Below are 21,233 nucleotides of genomic sequence, written 5' to 3'. Positions count from 1 at the left end.
ATCATCAAATGTTTTCATTTTTAGTTGTCTTTGTTTAGTATTACACAAGGAATGCTAACTTGAATTCCAAAATAATTTTGAAAACAGCATTTACATTAATTAACAACATCAATTAGAACTATTTATACAAAGAAGTAGTGTTTTTTTCACAAATAGTAGCAACTTTTAGGTCTAAAAGACTAAAACTTATTTTTAAAATGCTGGAAGTTATTTTCACTAAAAGACTTCTACACAATTATGTAAGTGATTCAAGAAACAAGATTATACATTCTTTAAAACAGTTTAAAAAAAAAACAGTTTTATTGAGGTATAATTCACATTCCATACAATTGGCCCATTTAAAGTGCACAATTCAATAGTTTTTAATATATTCACAGATATGTGGAACCATCAGCACAGTTAATTTTAGAGCATTTTCATCACCTCAGAAAGAAACCTGCATCATTTAGCTATCACCTGCCTGTCGCCCCACTTCCTTCCTTAACTCTAAGCAGCCACTAACCTATTTTCTGTCTATATAACTTTCATATTCACGACATTCATTATTAGTAGAATCATATAAAATCTGGTCTTTTTTGACAGGCTTCTTTCACTTAGTGTAATGTTTTCACAGTACAACCATGCCGTAGCATGTTTTAGAACTTCATTCCTTTTTACCGCCAAATAATATTTTATTGTATGGACAAGGCAAATTGTTTTCATTTATGCATCAGTTGGTGGATATTGGGCTGTTTCTACGTTTTGGCTATTATGAATAATGTTGCTACAAACATTTGCACACAAGTTTGTGTGTATACGTATGCTTTCATTTCTTTTGGGTATGTACCTAGAACTGAACATGCTGGGCCATAGGGTAATATGTTTGATCTTCTGAGGAATGTCAGGCTGTTTTCCAAAGCAGCTGGACAATTTTACAGTCTCACCTGAAACATAGGAGGGTTCTGATTTCTCCACATCCTTACCAACACATTGGTTCATTTAAATATACATATGGGATATTAAACACCAAATGTGTTTCAGGAACTTTGTTAATTAGTTAAATTTGAAATCTGTCTTGTATCATTGAATAGATTCCTAAAAATCCATCTGACCAACTTATGTGGGTATCATGGCTTGAATTATGTCCCCCCAAAAATACGTGTATCTGTTGGGCTAGGCCCTGATTCCTGGTATTGCGTGATTTTCCTATATGTTGTAAATCCTGCCTCTGTGACGTTAATGACGGAGGTTGGGCAGCAGTTGTTGTTAGTGAGGCAAGAATCAGTCTACAAGACTGAATCGTGCCTTGAGTCAATCTCTTGAGATATAAAAAAAAGAAGAGAGCAGAAGGACAGGGGGACCTCATACCACCAAGAAAGAAGCACCAAGAGCAGAGCTCGTCCTTTGGATCTGTGGACCCTGTGCAGAGAAGCTCTTACTCCAGGGGAAGAGCGATGAGAAGGCAGCCAAAGAGAGAAACCCTGCCCCTGAAGCTGACACCCTGAATTTGGACTTTTAGCCTATTTTACCGTGAAGAAATAAATTTCTGTTTGTTAAAGCCATCCACTTGTGGTATTTCTGTTATAGCAGCAGCACTGGATAACTAAGACAATGGGTTTAAATATGAACATGTCCCTTCTGTGTGTAATATGTGTGGGTATAAAGAGAGAGAGAGAGAGAGGCAGATCGTAGCTGCTGCTTTGCTGTTTTCGTTATTGAAGTCTATGGGACAGGGTTGTATTTTTTTCTTGCCCTTTTTTTTTTTTTTTGCTTAATCCAAAAACGTGTCAAAGGGAAACTATGATTCTATACATAATTAGAAATAAATTTTTTACCCTGTGTCAAGGAATTTCATACAATAGACCAAAAAAACCAAACCCGCTCCTGTCGAATCGATTCTGACTCAGAGAGGCCCCATAGGGCAGAGTAGAACTGCCCCATAGAGTTTCCAAGGAGCACCTGGCGGATTCGAACTGCTGACCTTTTGGTTAGCAGCTGTAGCACTTAACCACTACACCACCAGGGTTTCCTTCATACAATCTATGTATTTAATAATATTTTATGGTGTTTTCGATAAAAGTTTACACAGCAAATTAGGTTCCCATGTGACAGTTTCTACACAAATTGTTCAAAGACATTAGTTACATTTTTCACAATGTGTCAACATTTTCTTTAATTGCTCTCTGATTGTTCAGCTTCTAGTACTCTAACTTCCCTGCCCATTATCTTATCTTTCTTTAGAGTAATTGTTTACTATTTGGTCTCATACAGATGGATTTTTTTAATGGAGCATCGTACTCATGAATAACTTTGTTTATTTTGTGTGCCAATCTGTTATTTTGCTAAAAGATGATCTCAGGTGATAGTTTCAGTTCCAGGTTTAAAGAATATTTCAGGGTGATAGTCTCAGGGAGTCCTCTAGTCTCAACTGGTCCAGAAATTCTGAATTTTTTAAAGAATTTGAGTTCTGTTCCATGTTTTTCTCCCATTCTATCAGTGTCTGTCCAGGAGTGGATTAACCAGTAAAAGCATGGTACATAGCAGCTTATATTAAGCAAGGTATGTGCACACTTACTTGTGTTTACTTACTAATCTGTAGTGAACAATGTCACCCAGGTGACATTGTTCACTACAGATTAGTAAATATGCACAAGTAAACCCATGTGTACCTTGCTTATTGGGTAATGTGGGGCCTCGAGTCCGTTTACTGTGGCCTTGATCAGAGCGGGTCAGTAGTGGTAGCCAGGCACCAATGAGTTCTTCTGGGCTCAGGGTAGATGAGGCCAAGGCTCCTGGAGGCTATTAGCTCTGTAGACTAGCTTCGTCTCCGAGACTTTGGTTTCCTTCTTTCTCTTTTGCTTCTAACAAGCAGAGGCCAAGAGTTGTATCTTAGAAGGCTGCTCACAAGCCTTTGAGACTCCAGAGGCTACACACCTCACTAGGATGCAGAACATGAACTTTGTGATGCCAGTTGACTGAGATGTGCTAAGCCTTCAAACCCAGAAAACCACTCTCACAAGTTGTTTGGTTATGCCTGAGAAGTATCTATAACTGTGTACTTTATAAATATATATGCATGCACACATATATCTGTACCTACATGTACATATAGATAATACAATATTTTTTACATAAAAAAAAAAACCAAACCTACTGCCATGGAATCGATTCAGACTCAAAGCGACCCCATAGCTTTTCCAAGGTTGTAAATCTCTATGGAAGCAGACTGCCACATCTTTCTCCTACGGTGCTGCTGGTGATTTCCAAACACCAACCTTTTGGTTAGCAGTTGATCACTTTATCCATTGAGTCACCAGAGCTCCTTATTTTTTACATAAACTATTTAGTGCCTACTACAAGCATCAGGAAACCCTGGTGGCATTGTGGTTAAGAGCTATGGCTGCTAATCTAAAGTCGGCAGTTTGAATCCACCAGGCACTCATTGGAAACTGTATGCGGCAGTTCTGCTCTGTCCCATAGGGTCACTATGAGTCAGAATCAACTTGACAGCAATGAGTTTGGTTAGTTTTGAGTTTACAAGCATAGCACAAAGGCTTTTATATATGTTTTATGAATAGCTAAGAACAATGCCTGACACGTAAACAGCACTATATGTCTGCTATTAATATTTTTTACAGACTTATTGAGGTACAATTAAACAATAATAAACTGTAATTATTTAAAAAGTATAATTTTGTAAGCATTGATAAATGTATACACTTATGAAACCATCCTAACAACCAAGATAACGAAGATCTCAATCAACCACAAAAGCTGCCCCTTTGTAAGGTCCCTGGGGGGTGCAAATGGTTTTCATTTGACTATTAACCTAAAGGTTGGTAGTTCGAACCCACCCAATGGCACCACAGAGTAAAAGTCTGTCAATCTGCTTCCATAAAGATTACAGCCAAGAAAACTCTATTGAGCAGTTCTACTCTGTAACACCTGGGGTTGCCACAAGTTGGAATTGACTCAACAGCAATGGGTTTTGGTTTGGTATGCCTCTTTATAATCCTTTCATCCCACACATCTCAACATATGTGCACACTTCCCTACCCTTGCATTCAGGCAACCAGTGACCTGCTTTCTGTCATTAAATTTGTTTTCATATTCTAAAATATTACGGAAATAGAATAAGTCAATATGCAATTTGGCCTGGCTTCCTACACTCATAGTCATACAGAGACTTATTAATATTGTTGTATATATCTATAGCTTATTTCATTTTAATGCTGAATAATATTCCATAGTATGGATATATCATAATTTGTTTATCCATTCACATGTTTATGGATTTTTGAGTCATTTCCAATTTTTTTTGAACATTTGTGTCCAAGTATTTGCATGCTTGTATGCTGATTCGGTCATGTGGTAGATATATACTTAATTTTTTAAGAAACTACCAAACTAACGTCATTTTTCATTCCCACCAACAGTGTATAAGGGTCCTAGTTGCTCCTCATCCTTGCCAAAACTTAGTATGATTAGACTGTTTAATTTTAGCCTTTCTAACAAGGGTGTCGTGGTATCTCATTTTGGTTTTAATTTGCATTTCTGTAATGACAAATGATATGCATTTTTCATACGCTTGTTTGCCATACATCTGTTTGGTGAGGTGTATATCAAAATCTTTTGCTCATTTTTAATTGGATCATTTGTTTTCTTACTATTGCATTTGAGAGGTTTTATTTTTAATACATTTGGGATACAATTTCTTCATTAGATGTGTGATTTACAATTTTTTTCCCAGATTGTAGCTTGTCTTTTCATTTTCTTAACAGTGTCTTTGAAGAACAAAAGTTCTGAATTTTGATGAAGCCCAATTTCAATTTTAGAATCACCTTATTTCTATAAAATAGTCTGCTGTGATTTTTAATGGAATCGAGTTGAAACTACAGAACATTTTGGGTAGAATTAATGTTGTAATTATAACGAGCCTTTCAAAACATGAGAGTTGTATAGCTCTCCATTTATGTAGATTGACTCTAATTTCTCTCAGTGCTGTTTTATACTTTTCAGGGTATAAATCTTGAACATATTTTGTCATCTCTATCCCTAAATAATTCATATTTTTGATGCTATTATAAATTAATTATAATTTCCAGTTAATTGTTGATCATTTATACAAATACAACTGATGTTTTTGTATGTTGATCTGGTATCCTGCAACTTGGCCATACTCACTTTTGAATTACAGAAGCCTTTTTGTTAGTTCCTTACAATTTTATGCATAAAAAAACATGCTGTTTGTGAATAAAGGCAGTTTTATTTGTCCTTTGCAATATGGATGCTCTTTGTTTCTTTTTCTTGTCTTATTGTACTGGCAAGAACTTCCAGCATAATATTGAATAGAAGTGGTGAGTGTGGACCTTGTTCCTGATTTTAGGGGAAAAGCATTCTTTTAGGGGAACAGCCTCTAACCATTAAATATGATGTTAAATGCAGGATTTTGGTACAAATGGTTTTCAATCAACTACTAACTTGAAGGTTGGCAGTTTGAACCCAGCCTGTGGTACTGTGGAGTAAAGGTCTAATGATCTGCTTTTTTAAAGATTACAGCCAAGAAAACTCTATGGAGCAGTTCTACTCTGTTACACACAGGGCTATCATGAGTCAGAATTCATAAAATAGAAGTTCTTTTCTAACCTTAGTGTTTTTTGTTTTGAAGTTTTTGTCATGGACAGACGTTGAATTTTATCAAAGGCTTCTTCTGCATCTATTGAGATGACCATATAGTTTTTCTCCTTTAGTCTGTGCATATAGAAAATTGCATTGTTTGATTTTCAGAAGTAAAAACAACCTTGTATCCTGGGATTAAACTCTATTTGCTCATGATGTATTGTTCTTTTTAGATATTGTTGGATTTAATTTACTAAAAATTTGTTAAGAATTTTTCAATTTATGTTCATGAGTAATGTTGATCTCTAATTTTCTTTTGTTATATCAAGGTAATTACAGTCTCATAAAATGCGTTAGAAAGTATGCCCTCCTCTTTAATTTTCCAGGAGAATTAGAATTGGTATTATATCATTCTTAAAGCATTGGTAGAATTTACTAGTGATGTCATTTGGGTTTGAAGTTTTCTTTGTAGAAATACTTGAAGCTAGAAATTAAATTTCTTTAATAGATAAGTACTATTTATGTTTTCTATTTCTTTTTTAGTAAGCTTTGGTAGTCTGTACCTTTCAAGCAATTTGTTCATTTACCCTAAGTTGTCAAATTCACTGGTATTAAGTTGATCATAATTATTTGTTTTTGTTATCCTTTAATATGTGTAGAATATCTAAGTAGATTACCTTTCTCCTTTCTGATATTGGTAATCTATGTGTTCTTTTTTTACTGATCAGTCAGTATAGAGATTTATCAATTTTATTTATATTCTCAAATAATCATTTTTCAGTTTTACTGATTTTCTCAACTGTTTTTCTGTTTTCTATTTCATTGATTTCAGCTCTGATCTTTGTTATTTTCTTCTGCTTATTTTGGATTAAATTTGCTCTTCTTTTTCTAGTTATTTAAAGTGGAGCTGAGGTCATTGATTTGAGACTTTTGTTCTTTTCTAATGTAGGTGTTTCCTTCCAAGCACTGTCTTAGCTGCATCCCACAGGTTTTGATATGTTATGTTTCCATTTTCATTCTGCTCAAAACACTTCCTCATTTCCCTTTAAATTTTGTTTTTAACCTGTGGATTTTTAAAATGCATATTATTTTCGCTTGCAAATATTTGAAGATTTTTCCAGAGATGTTTTTGTTCCTGATTTTTAATTCTGCTGTAGTCAGAGAACACACTTTGTATGATTTCAGTCATTCAAAATTCATTGAGACTAACTTTATGGCCCATAATATAGTCAGCCTCAGTAAATGCTCCCTGTATAACCTGAAAAAAATGTGGATTCTGTTGTTGGTTGGTTGGAATGTTCTATAAGCATTTATTAGGCAAAGTTGGTTGATTGTGTTTTTCAAGCCTTCTATATCCTTTCTGATTTTCTGTGTATTTGTTCTATCAGCTTTCTGTTTGTTTCTGATGTTTCTTCAGGGCTTAATTGAGGTGATGTACTCTTGACCAGAATACTACACAGGTAATATTGTGTCTTTAACAGGGTAGCACATTTGGAGGCACATCTGTCTCTCATTGAAGGTAGTAATTTTGATCATTAGGTCAAAGTGTTGTCCAATTTCCCTACTCTAAAATTGCATAATAAATAAATATATGGGGGGCACTTTTTTATATATAATTTTATTGTGCTTTAGGTGAAAGTTTACAGAACAAGTTAGTTTCCCATTCAAAAATTTATATACAAATTGCTTTGTGACCTTAGTTGCAAATTGTTTTGTGACAATGCAATCACCTGCAATGTGACAGCACTATCCCCCTTTCCACTCCCAGTTCCCCGTCTCCATTCAGCCAGCTTTCCTGTTCCCTCCTGCCTTCTCATCTTACTTTTGGGCAGGAGTTGCCCATTTGGTCTTGTATATTTGATTAAACTAAGAAGCGTGTTGCTTATATGTGTTATTGTTTGTTTTATAAGCCTGTGTTATGAACTGAATTGTGTTCCCCCAAAATGTGCATCAACTTGGCTAGGCCGTGATTCCCAATATTGTGTGGTTGTGCACCATTTTGTGATTTTATGCGATTATCCTATGTGTTATAAATTCTAACCTCTATGATATTAATGAGGCAGGATTAGAGGCAGTTATGTTAATGAGGAAGGACTTAATCTACAGGTTTAGAGAGTATCTTGAGTCAATTTCTTTTGAGATATAAAAGAAAGAATCAAGCAGAGAGGAGAGGGACCTCCTACCACCAAGAAAGAAGAACCTGGAGTGGAACACGTCATTTGGACTAGGTGTCTCTTTGCTGAGAAAATCCTAGACCTAGGGGAAGATTGATGACAAGGACCTTCCCCAGGGCCGACAGAGAGAGAAAGCCTTCTCCTGGAGCTGATGCACTGAATTCTAACTTCTAGCCTCCTACACTATGAGAGAAAAAATTTCTGTTTTTTAAAACCATCCATTGAGGTATTTCTATCATAGCAGCACTGAGATCTAAGACAGCCTGTCTAATCCTTGTCTGAAAATCTTTGTTTTTCGAGAGTGGTTTTAGTTCTGAGTTAGCAGTGTGTCAGGCGCCGTAGTCTCAGGGGTTCCTCCATTCTCTGTCAGATCAGTAAATCTGGTCTTTTTGTGTGTGTGTGTGCAAACTTGAATTTTGTTCTACATGGCTCTGTCTGGGACTCTCCGTTGTGATTTCTGTCAGAGTGGTTGGTGGTGGTAGCTGGGCACCATCTAGTTCTTCTGGGTTCAGGCTGGTGGAGGCTGTGGTTCATGTAGTTCATTAGTCTTTTGGACTAACATTTTTCCTTGTGTGTTTGGTTATCTTCATTCTCCTTTGCTCCAGACAGAATGACACCAAGAGAGGTATCTTAGACGGTTGCTCAAAAGCTTTTAAGATTCCAGACACTACTTACCAAAGTAGGATATAGAACATTTTCTTTATGAACTATGTTATGCCAATTGACCTAGATATCCTCTGAGACCAAGGTCTCTAGCCCTTAGCTCCAGCAATTTGGTCCCTCAAGGTGTTTGGATGTGTCTAGGAAGCTTCTATGACTTTGCCTTGGTCCAATTGTGCTGACTTCCTCTATATTGTGTTGTCTTTCTTTTCACCAAAGTTGATATTTGTCTACTATCTAGATAGTGATTTTCCCTGCCCATCCTTCCGCTCCCTTGTAGCCATCAAAGATTGTTTTTTTCCGTGTATAAAACTTTTCTTGAGTTCTTACCATAGTGGTTTCATACAATATTTGCCCTTTTGTGACTGACTTATTTCACTCAGCATGATACCCTCCAGATTCACCCATGTTGTGAGATGTTTTGTGGATTCATCATTGCTCTTTATTGTTGCATAGTATTTTATTGTGTGTATGTACCATAATTTGTTTATCCATTCATTTGTTAATGGGCACTTAGATTGCTTCCATCTTTTTCTACTGTGAATAGTGCTGCAAGGAACATGGGTATGCATATGTCTATTCCTGTGAAGGCTTTTATTTCTCTAGGATATGTTCCTAGGAATGGGATTGCTGAATCATATAGTATTTCTATTTCTGGCTTTTTAAGGAGGCACTACTTGTTTCCCAAAGTGGTTGTACCATTTTACATCCCCATCAGCAGTGCATAAGAGTTGCAATCTCCCCACAACCTCTCCAACATTTATTATCTTCCGATTTTTTTGACTGGTGCCAGTATTGTCAAGGGAGATGGTATCTCATTGTAGTTTCCATTTACATTTCTTTAATGGCTAATGATCACAAGCATTTCCTCATGGGTCTGTTGGCTACCTGAATATCTTCTTAGGTGAAGTGTCTGTTCATATCCTTTGCTCATTTTTTAACTAGATTATTTGTCTTTTGTTGTTGATGTGTGGATGTATTTCGTAGATTTTAGAGATGAGACCCTTGTCAGATGTCATAGCCAAAATTTTTTTTCCCAGTTCTCTTTTTACTCTTTTGGTGAAGTCTTTTGATGAGTTTCTCTTCTGGTGTTTGTACATTATTAGTTATGGCTTATATTGTATTTATGTCAAGTATGATCTTTATATTTAGGTTGGGAGGCACTTTAAGACCATGCAAATATCTCATTCCTTATCAACACTTCCTCCTGGATATAGCATCCATTGACGATTCTCGGTATTTTAAATGGTCAGGAGGAAAAAACTCTATATTTGTGTGTGTGTGTATGTATACAGAGAGAGAGAAAGAAAGAATACTAACAACAGCATAAATGTAGGCAAAACTGGGTACATTTGAAGTTATTTCCAAATAAATAGTTACAAAAAGAAAAAAATTGTTATAAATATGGTAAAAAGAATTGTTACAAATGTTAACAAGTCATCTTTTAAGAAAATATAGATAGAAAGATGATAGATAGTTAGATAAGATAGATAAATAAAACATAATATAATAAACAATAGTTTAAACTCCAAGTGGTATTACCAAAGGTCAAAAAAGTGGAGGGAAGACAGATATGTAGAGATAGAAGCACAGAAAAGTTCTCATCTGTTGAAATGGGGTGAGTAAAAAAATCTGTTTCAATCTGGAGTTGCATAATTAAAGATCTCTTTTTTCATGCATGAGTACAAACAATGAAAACCTTACAAATCTTGCAGAAGAAAAAAGTCAGAAAAAAACCCACATTTTTAATATTGACAGAGGAGAAAGGAAATAGCACCAGAACATGACAATAAAAAACAGAAAACAAGATGACAGACATTAGTACAATCATTATATAAAGGTTTTTACAGACATGAGAAAATGTTGATAATATAATATTAAGTAAAAAAAAGTAATACATAAAATGCATTCAGAATGAACTTAGTTATGTTTAAAACATGCACATATATTCAACTCAGAAAAAAGAATGGAAATAAATACATCAAAGGAGTTGACTTTGGGTGGTGGGATTATGATCAATTTTTATTTTCATAATTATAATTTTATGTTTTTTCCAAATTGTCTGCAGTGAACATGAATTATTTTTATACCAAAATATGGGATATATTTTGAAAAAGGAAAATATGTTTTTTTAAAAATCTTTCACAATTTCTAGAGCTAAATCTGATTAAATAGTTAATGGAATGACATCAAGGCCTTTTGCCTAATATTTTTCATGAAAAATGTCTAAGTCTGCCCCTCAAGCAACTTTGCTGAGGTAACATGCTTTATCACTTAAATTGTTTTACCTGGAACACTGTCCCTTACATCAATTTTAGTTTCATCTTAGGTATATAAAAGGTCATATCAAGAAGTTATAGAAATAAGCATTAGTGTCAGCAACTATATTAAAGTAGAGAAAGTTTTTCCATGTCAGAAGACCTAGAGAGGGGGAGGCTTTTTTTTTTTTTTTCCTTTATATATCTGAAGTTGATGTTTGTACTATTAAACGACTTGGGATCGGCCCCAGGAGGGTCTTGTGTCCTATTTTATGGATTCACAAAGGCAGCGTAGAGCAGAGATTAGGAGCAGGGACGCTGGGTGACCTGACTCTAGTCCTGGCCCTTGAACAAGTTAGTAAATATCATTTTGCTCTAGTTCCCTCATCTGTAAAATGAGGATGATAATTGTTCTTGTTAGGTGCCATCAAGTCAGTTCCAAGTCATAGTGACCCTATGTACAACAAAATGAAACACTACCTGGTCCTGTGCCATCTTCACAATTGCTATGCTTGAGCTCATTGTTCAAGCCACTGTGTCAATCCATCTCATTCAGAGACTTCCTCTTTTTCACTGACCTCTACTTCAGCAAGCATGATGTCCTTCTCCAGGGACTGGTCCCTTCTGACAACATGTCCAAAGTATGTGAGACAAAGTCTCACCATCTTTGCTTCTAAGGAGCATTTTGGCTGTACTTCCAGGAAGACAGACTTTTTCATTCTTTTGGCAGTCCATGGTATATTCAATATTCTTCGCCAACACCATAATTCAAAGGCATCAATTCTTCTTCTGTCTTCCTTATTCATTGTCCAACTTTCACATGTATATGAGGCAACTGAAAATACCATGGCTTGGGTCAGGTGCATCTTAGTCCTCAAGGTGACTGACATCTTTGCTTTTTAACACTTTAAAGAGATCTTTTGCCCAATGCAATACATTGTTTGATTTCTTGACTGTTGCTTCCTTAGGCATTGATTGTGGATCCAAGTACAATGGAATCCTTGACAACTTCAATCTTTTGTCCATTTATTACGATGTCACTTATGGGTCCAGTTTTGAAGATTCTTGTTTTATGTTGAGGTGTAATTATACTGAAGCCTATAGTCTTAGATCTTCATCAGTAAGTGCTTCAAGTCCTTTTCACTTTCAGCAAGGAAGGTTGTGTCATCTGCATATCGTGCATTGTTTATGATTCTTCCTCCAATCCTGACGCCAAGTTCTTTTTTATAAAGTGTAGACTCTTGTATTATTTGCTCAGCATACAGATTGAATAAGTATGGTAAAAGAATACAACCCTGATGCACACCTTTCCTGTTTAAACCACACAGTATCCCCTTGTTCTATTCAAATGACTGCCTCTTGGTCTATGTACAGCCAAATTAAGTGTTCTGGAATTTCCATTCTTTGCAATGTTATCCATAATTTGTTATGATCCACACAGTCAAATGCCTAAGCCTAGTCAATAAAACACAGGTAAACATCTTTCTGGTATTCTCTGCTTTCAGTCAGGATACAGCTACCATCAGCAATGATATGCCTAGTTTCACATCCCCTTCTGAATCCTGCTTGAATTTCTGCCAGTTACCTGTTGATGTACTGCTGCAACTGCTTTTGAATTATCTTCAGCATAATTTTACTTGTGTGTGATATTAATGATATTGTAGAATAATTTCCACATTCTGTTGGGTCACCTTTCTTTGGAATGGGCACACATAAGGATCTCTTCCAGTCAGTTGGTCAGGCAGCTGTCCTTTAAAATTTCTTGACATGGACAAGTGAGCACCTCTAGTGCTGCGTCCATTCATTGAAACATCTTAATTGGTATTCCATCAATTTCTGGAGCCTTGTTTTTTGCCAATGCCTTCAGTGCAGCTGGGATGTCTTTCTTCAGTACCATCAGTTCTTGATCATATGTTACCTCCTGAAACGGTTGAACATTGATCAATTCTTTTTTGTACAGTGAGTCTGTGTATTCCTTCCATCTTCTTTTGATGGTTCCTGCTTCATTCAATATTTTGCCCATAGAATCCCTCACTATTGTGACTCGAGGCTTGAATTTTTTTTTTTTTTTCAGTTCTTTCAGCTTGAGAAATGTTGAACATGTTCTCCCCTTTTAGTTTTCCAACTCCAGGTCTATGCACATTTCATTGTAATACTTTGTCTTCTGGAGCTGCTCTTTGAAATCTGTTCAGCTTTTTTACTTCACCATTTCTTGTGTTTGCTTTAGCTACTCTACATTCAAGAGTGGTTTCAGAGTATCTTCTGACATCCATTTTGGTCTTTTCTTTCTTTCCTGTCTTTTTAATGATATCTTGATAATAATAGTGGCTACCTTATAGGGTTATTTTGAGGATTTAATTAATTCATATTTGTAATGTGCTCTGAGCAGTGCCTGGCACATAATGAGTACTACAGAAGTCTTAATTAGATAAAACATTATAACTAAAGTATAGGCTAAGGCACATCCATCTTCCTTCAATCTCTTATCCCCGGCAGTCACACAAAACGCTGTTTCTGTTTTTGTTTTACACAGAATGGTTAAACACAGTATTTCTTCAGTGGGCCACCATTCCCTTTGGGCCTCCCCAGTCTTCCAGGTGCAATGATTTCCACTCCTTTCTTGATCCTCCATCACCTCATTAAAAGCTATGTCTCCTCATGCATCTCCCCCACCCCCACCCCTTACAGCTCTGCTCTTTGCTTTCCAGGGTCACACCTGGGGATAATCTCTGTGCTAACTTGTTTCCCTGTTGCTTGCTCCTTTGCATCAGGGCTTTCTGGAGACAACACCTTAATCTGTCTTTTCTAGAATGGTATTACTCTAGCCAGAGCAACATTAACAAGTGTGCTGAGAGTAAAGGTGCACCTAGCTCCTATAAAGTCAGTAAATATGCTGGGCTTAGCAAAGCTGGTGGCGTAGTGGTTAAGTGTTATGGCTGCTAACCAAAGGGTCGGCAGTTTGAATCCTCCAGGCACTCCTTGGAAACTCTATGGGGCAATTCTAGTCTGTCCTATAGGGGCACTATGAGTCAGAGTCTACTCGACGGCACTGGGTTTGGGTTTGGTTTTTAGCAAAATTAACCTTTGGAATTTTTAAGACTACATAATGAGTATGTCCAAGTCAGGAGAACAGAGTGTGCAACATTTCGCAAGCTTATTTGACTAGTGGAGACTTTTATTTTCTCTCCATATTCCTACTAACTCCTGGAAGAGTTGGCAGAACACCACTTTGGGAAATGCTGCCTTTACTGAAAGAAGTGATAGTCTGTAGTGAGGATACCACACAGTCTTGTGAGAAAGAAATGTTTCCAAAGCAACCATTCAAATTAAACCATTTCGCTTTGGTGGACGGTTCTGGTTCACCACCAAAGCCCAGAAGTAATCGTCTCCCTCATCCTACAGCAAGCATTCATGCCTGTATTCATTTTTAAAGTACTTACTGAGGACCCACTGCCTGCTAGGCAGAGTCCCTGGGTGGTGGAAGCAGTTAATACACTTGGCTGCTAACTGAAAATTTGGAGGTTCAAGTCCACCTAGAGGTATCTCAAAAGAAAAGTCTAGTGATCTATTTCAGAAAATCAGTCACTGAAAACCTATGAAGCACAGTTCTACTCTGACATACATGAAATTACCACGAGTCAGAATTAAACTAGATGGCAACTGAATTTTTGATGTTTTTTTTACTTATAATTTTTTGTTGTGCCAGGCACTATTCTGTATGAGCAACTCCTAACTGTTTCCTTGGTAGAGGCTATATGGTCTACACATGACAGATCCTCCAGCCGACAAGGACTGTGCATAAAGGATCAGAAAATCTGAATCCGAGATTCAGGTAAGAGCCAGCACCTGAGTGTGAATTGATGGTATGAGTTCTGTTTGGTTCGCTCTTCAGAGTATACATTTTTGCATCCTTGACAACCTTCATTCAGTCTTCAGGGCAAGGGCTGTATGACTCAATTTGGAAGTTACAAAAGCTGATAATAAAGAAAATAGAAAATATTTACTATGTTAAGCATTTTATCTATGTTAAATCTACTTTTAATCTGCTTGAAGGGCTACCTATTTTCCTGGACCGGGATGAAGTCTCAGACAGATCCCATAATGATTTTTACGATCTTAATAATAAGTCCTCTAATCTCTTCTAGGCACAAAATGTTCCCATTTTAATAACTAAAATGTTCAGTAGAGCATATTAATTAATGTTCCAAACTCTATTCAGAGTTAATGTGGCTTCCCTGCCCACTGTGGGCCTCTTTGGCAGTGGGCAGGGAGGGGGCGGTACAGCAGTTTTCTTCCCTCTTGCCTCATCCCCTCACTCCAGAGTTGTAACGGGGGTGGGAGGAGAAGTTAGGGACAGGAACATTCTCCTGGGGTGGTGGGTTCTTAGTGCGGATTCTTTCTCTGGTGGATTCTTTCTCCTCACAGACAATACAGTGAGCGCCTCAGAGACACTGCTACCAGTGACCTCTGACTGTGTGCTGGCTCTGCCCCCAAACAGACATCTCGTTTCCTCCCTCGTGCTGCGGGCATCTATCTGTCCATCCGTCTCCTTCGTACGTATCACATTGTCCTTCCAGACAGCTTTCACATCTGGTTCATGGGAACCATTTGTGCTTTTTTTTTGCCAGCCATCAATAGAAATATACCTTGCTTCCAGCACAGCTCTCTCTGCTCTGCTCTGCCACCTCAGGCCTAAGCAGCCACAGCCTGTTCACAAAGCCTCCATGCGTCTCAATTGCGGGGGACCCATTCAAGCCCTCCCAGTGACTCTCTTGAAGTTTCCTTTCTCATTTTCATGGAAGAGGATATTACCCACCCTCCACCATGGTGGGCATGTACAGCACTCCAACTTTCTCAAAATATCTTCTTTTTTTTTTGAAAATCCTTGCTTTCAACCTATCCAAGCTCTCCTTACATGCTTGAAGCAGCGACTGAGCTGAGGTTTGCAGTTGTTGACCTCCCTTTGTTAAATGCTTGTGCTGTGTCCATGGTCTATTTAATACTTTGCTACAAAACATAGAGATACATTGTGCCTACTGTTTTGAGATAGGGAGTCCCATTTTAACATCCTAGAACACACTCAGGAACCCTGATGGTGCAGTGGTTAGGAGCTTGGCTGTTTACCTAAAAGGTGAGCAGTTCAAATCCACCAGCCACTCCTTGGAAACTGCATGGGGCAGTTCTGCTCTATCCTGTGTGGTTGCTCTCAACAGGACAGAATCGACTCGAAGGCAATGGAGATAGAGAGAACACAATCATTATTTCATTTTAAATGAGAGAGGATCTTTTATTATCCACTAGAGTCATGATGGCAGTAGAAAGAAAGAAAAAAAAAAGAGTCATGAAAGCAAAGATTTCTAATCTTTTTTTAAATGCTGAGTCCCAGCTCCTCAACAATGCCTGACGTACAGTAGTTCAACAATATTTTCTTAAATGCATATATTATTTCGCAGATAAGAAAACTGAGCCTTGGTGGTGCCATAGAAAAGGTAATTTGCCCAATGCCATTGAGCCAGGATTTGAATAATTAGAAAGCAGTCCAGTGTTTTTTACTTAAATTTTTCTTTTCATGTATAATGTTTCTATGAAATTATAGAGGTTACCTAAAGGTTTTCAGTTTATGTTATTTTTTTGTAGAAATTTCCTGGAATTTGGATACCTTATATTTCAGATATTTGTGCTGGCTCATCAACCTGACTACACGGCTATCTGACCTTGGATGGCCACACTGCCATCTGGTGTTGCCTATATGAATTGGAAGTTCAATGCTCCTGAATTACGGGCCCCTCTTTTTTTTTCACCGTGAATCGGAATCAGCTCCAAGACAACGGGCTTAAGGCTGTAAAAAGGAGCCCTGGTGGTGCAGCAGTTAAGCACGTAGCTGCTAACCAAAAGGCTATCAGTTCGAACCCACCAGCCGATCCCTACGAGAAAGATGTGGCCGTCTGTCTCCATAAAGGTAACCCCAACCCACTCATGTCAAGTTGATTCCAACTCATAACAACCCTATTGGACAGGGTAGAACTGCCCAATAGGGTTTCCAAGGAGTGACTGCTGGATTTGAACTGCCAACCTTTTGATTGGCAGCCAAGCTCTTAATCACTGTGCCACCAGGGCTCAGGGTTTATGAAGACAGATTACAGCCTTGGAAACCTTGTGGCGCAGTGCTACCCTATCATTTTGCTGTGAGTCAAAATTGACTTGATGGCAATGGGTTTGTTTTTTAAGGCTGTAAAGAAGCCCTTGTGGTCCAATGGTTAAGTGCTGGGCTGCTAACTGAAAGGTTATGGGTTCCAACCTACCAGCTGCTCTGCAGGAGAAAAGACCTGGTGATGTGTTTCTGTAAATAACTCAGCCTTAGAAATACTATGAGGCAGTTCCACTCTGTCCTATAGGGCTGCTATGAGTCGGCATTGACTCAACAGCACACAATAACAAGGCTTTAGAAGTAGAGTTCTTAGGTTGTACAAATGGTTACTGAAAGGCTGGAGGTTTGAGTCCACTCAGAGGTGCTTCGGAGAAAGGCCTAGAGCCCTACTTCTGAAAAATCAACCACTGAAAATCCTATAGAGCACAGATCTACTCAGACACACACGGGGTCACCATGAGTTGGAATCAACTCCATGGCAACTAATAAGGCTATAAACATGGTTCTCACCTTGCTCATTTAATCTTCTCAACAATCCTACCAAACAGATATTATTAGTATCCCCCTTTTTATGGAGTGGCAGAGCCAGGACTTGGCCCCAGGACGTGGCTCCAAACTTACTCTTAACCATTAGGCTCTACCGCTTCTCTAAAGTAGGGACATTAAGATTTCAGATTCAGAAATCCACTTCTGAGTGAGCCATGCAAACTTTTTGAAAAAATTTATTGTGGTGTAATATATATATATAACAAAACATTTGTCATTGCAATCATTTTTATGTGTATATAAACTTTTATTAGATAACAATGGTGTGTACAAACGGTAGATTTGACTAAAACATAAATCAAGTACAAGCGTACAGAACAGTTATTCGTATTTTCTTCTGTCCTTAAACCTTAAAAATGCTGTAGTTTTGGAATGTAGTTTCAGGGGAAGCAAACTAAAAACTCAGAGTTAGACATTTAGCAATATTCCATTCTAAGGGAATATCAGCCTGCTCTTTCTATTTCAGTAACGCTGAATGTCTTAGGACCCCTGCTTCCTCGCTCTTCTACAACCTGCTTATTGTTAGTTTATGGGGTTATTTATATTTCCTCCCACCATCTAGCTGATGCTAGAAGAAGGAGGGGGAAACTCAGAATAATTTCATTATTTATTCACATACTTTTCTTCCTCATTTCTTAGTATTTTACTGCTAATCCAAGGGAGAGAAATGATAGGCTGATATTTCACCAACTACATGAAGCCTACTCTGTAAGACTGATCTCCAGCTCAATAAGCATCATGCAGAAATCATACATGATATTGTGATAAAATGATGAGCTACATGGCAACATTTGCCTCATTATAGTTCTTTCTCCTAAAGTTAATACTTTGCTGCCTGAATGGGCTGTACCGTCACTCTCCTTTACCGCATGAGGAAACCTGATTAACTCAAATCATAAATCTAATAACAAAGCAGTTTTTCAAAATGAATGGAGCAAACATGCTTGGTGAGACCAGCTTTCAATGTTGTACCCATTATTTTCACAAGAGCTTACATCTTTGAAGGAGGAACCCTGGTGTCAAACTGGTTAAGCACTTGGCTGCTAACCCAAAGTTCAGTGGTTCCAGCCCACCAGCCGCTCTGCAGGAGAAAGATGTGGTAGTCTGCTTCCGTAACGATTAACGTTTTGGAAACCCTGTGGGGCAGTTCTACTCTATCCTATGGGGTCGCTATGAGTAGGAATCAACTCAGTGGCACCCGGTTTGGTTTTGGTTACAAATTTAAAATAACTTGCAATTTACAGGGCACTTTGACATAGTTGTTTTTAACCCTTATAATTACGGTTTACAGTAAGGATGGTTATTCTCATTTTACAGGTGAGGAAATTGAGGCTCAGAAAGGTTTTTGTGACATATTTAGGGACATAGCTAAGAAGTAGCAGAGCTAGGACTAGAACTCTGTCTGATTCTGACTCAGAGCTAACCAGCCTATTTTCAAGGTTTTTCCTAATGTCCACACTGTTGCCAATTTCTAAATTATCTTCCTTTCTCAAGAGTTGCCTTCATAAGAAAAGAGTTCTGTAGTCAAAGAAGTTTGGGGAATACTGCACAATTCCCCATTGGAAGAATCACAATACTTATATTTTTAAAAAGGCTCTAAGGAATCCTGCAGTAATGAAGCCTGTGTAATTTTGTTTACTATAGCTTTTTTTTCCCAGATTTACTTGATCATTGAACTTCTTTTCGAGTAATTGCTACTAACATCCCAAGGGCCTGCAACAATAGCTGTTTTCATTATCAACTATTAAAAAAGGCCAGGGTACTACAAACACGTATATGGATGGGCAGTACTCAGCGTGAGGGTTTAGCAAAGATTAGAGCAAGAAAGTGTTCTTGAAAGAAGTTCATTCTGTCGTTTTTTAGTTCTTAATCAAGAGGATTTGCTACGCTATAAATGCCATGAAAGTTAAGAACCATTTCTAAAGTTTTTTCTTTTCTGAGATAGGGAGTGCAATCTACCATCAAAAATATTTGTTTGGTAGAGAAAAATCAGATTTGTTTCTCAAGTCAGTTTTATTAAACATAACCGATTGTTTATAAGAAACTGAACAAATTAAGCCTATTTTCCACTTAAAGGGCAGCACACCTGTCAATAATATAATACGGGGTCTTCAAATATATTAAAAATAAGTTATTATTTGGAGAGAGCAATAATTATTTTCTTTGATAATTTTCTGATGCAAAAAAAATCAACTATCTTTCTTTTTTTTTTTTCTCTCTCTCTCTTTCTTATTCACTCATTCACCTACTTTCCTTGGTCCAAATTCCTTATCTCAGAACTCTACAGTACAGGAGTCTCAAAAGCCAAGCAGATCAGTAGAAATGGATAAGGATAATGGACATCTCCTTCAGAACAACAAAAGAAAGCACTGGGGTAGTTAGAAACAACAAATGCCACCATCGCTCAGATGCATGTTACTTTGGCAAATTCTGTTTCTCCTTTTTCCCTCTCCCCCTGAAATGGAACAGAAAACTTAAACCTAGAATCTCTATTATGCCCTATTTCAGTCAGGTCTTTTAGATGGGTATTCCATGTTGGGCACTAGATTATACCCTTAGCTCCATGAATCTGTGAGTGATAACCCTGCTTGTAATAAAAGGTCAAAAAACTATTTTGAAACAATTCAGTTTTCCTCTAAATATTTAACTCTTGCCTACATGCATACCTTTGTGCTCACACACACTCGCGCAACATATACTAAATTATTTCTTTTTCAGGAAATGTCTTTCATTGCTAAAAAAAAAAAAATGTAAAGACTAAGCAACCAGACAAAAAGTCAGAAAACAACTGGTAGACTACCAAATTACTTGGAGATTTAATTCTACAGTTTTCTCCCTGTCACTTCCATTACAGGAGTTCCTGGGTGATGCAAAAGGTTAATGCGCTTGGTTGCTAACTGAAAGGTTGGAGGTTCGAGTCTACCCAGAGGTGCTTCAGAAGAGAGGCCTGGAGGTCTACGTCTGAAAAATCAGCCGTTGAAAACCCTAGGAAGCGCAGTTCAACTCTGACACACGTGGGGTCGCCATGAGTCCGAGTGGCCGATACAGCAACTGGGGTTCTCATTATGGAAGCCTAGAAATTTCATCTTGCTCTAACTCCAGCGCACCTCTGTACTTCAGAAAGAGACACTTAGCTGATTGTAAACTGCCACACTTGCATTCCTTTCATAGAGGACATTTTTAGTAAAGGTCAACTTGTATCTTTTGAGCAAATAGAATCCTAGCAACAGCTAAAGCTGAATGTCCTAAATGACCTTTCACTTTCTCCTCTGCATTAGCCCAAGACTTATCCCTTTACCTGTTCTGTTGTACTGAGAAAATAATAGTATCTTACCTTCTGGCATACTTTATCATTTACCAAGCACTTTCTCATGTATTACCTCATTGTTGTTTAATCACACAACTAAACTGGTAAAGCTGGAAAGGAAAATCTTATCTCCATTTTTACCAATGAGGCAACTGAGGGGTAAGAGGGAGGATGAGCCATTTGCCCAGGGTCACATACCTTTTTTTTTTTTTTTCACATACCAGTAGGTGAAGAGGCTAAACCAGACAGCCCTTCCAGGTCGTTGTTCATTTCTCTTCCCATAACTACAGTACAGTAAAAGTGTTGAGTCGTAGACTGAATAAATAAAAAAAAAAAACAATGGTGACCTGTATTTCTCATGGGAAGATTCTGGGGCCCCAGTTGAGATACCAGAATTTCTGCACACTAATTAAATTACTTCTTCTAATTTGGAAAATACATTTTCAATAATTGCATCATAAATTACAAGAGCCAAATGGTACAGTTCCCTGAGAACTATAGCCACCCAGCGAGGTTAGAAAGTTAAACATAAATTGATAAAC

This window comes from Elephas maximus, chromosome 2, assembly GCF_024166365.1.
Source record: "Elephas maximus indicus isolate mEleMax1 chromosome 2, mEleMax1 primary haplotype, whole genome shotgun sequence".
In the NCBI taxonomy this organism is placed as follows: domain Eukaryota; kingdom Metazoa; phylum Chordata; class Mammalia; order Proboscidea; family Elephantidae; genus Elephas; species Elephas maximus.
Note: the sequence above shows the minus strand (reverse complement) of the source record.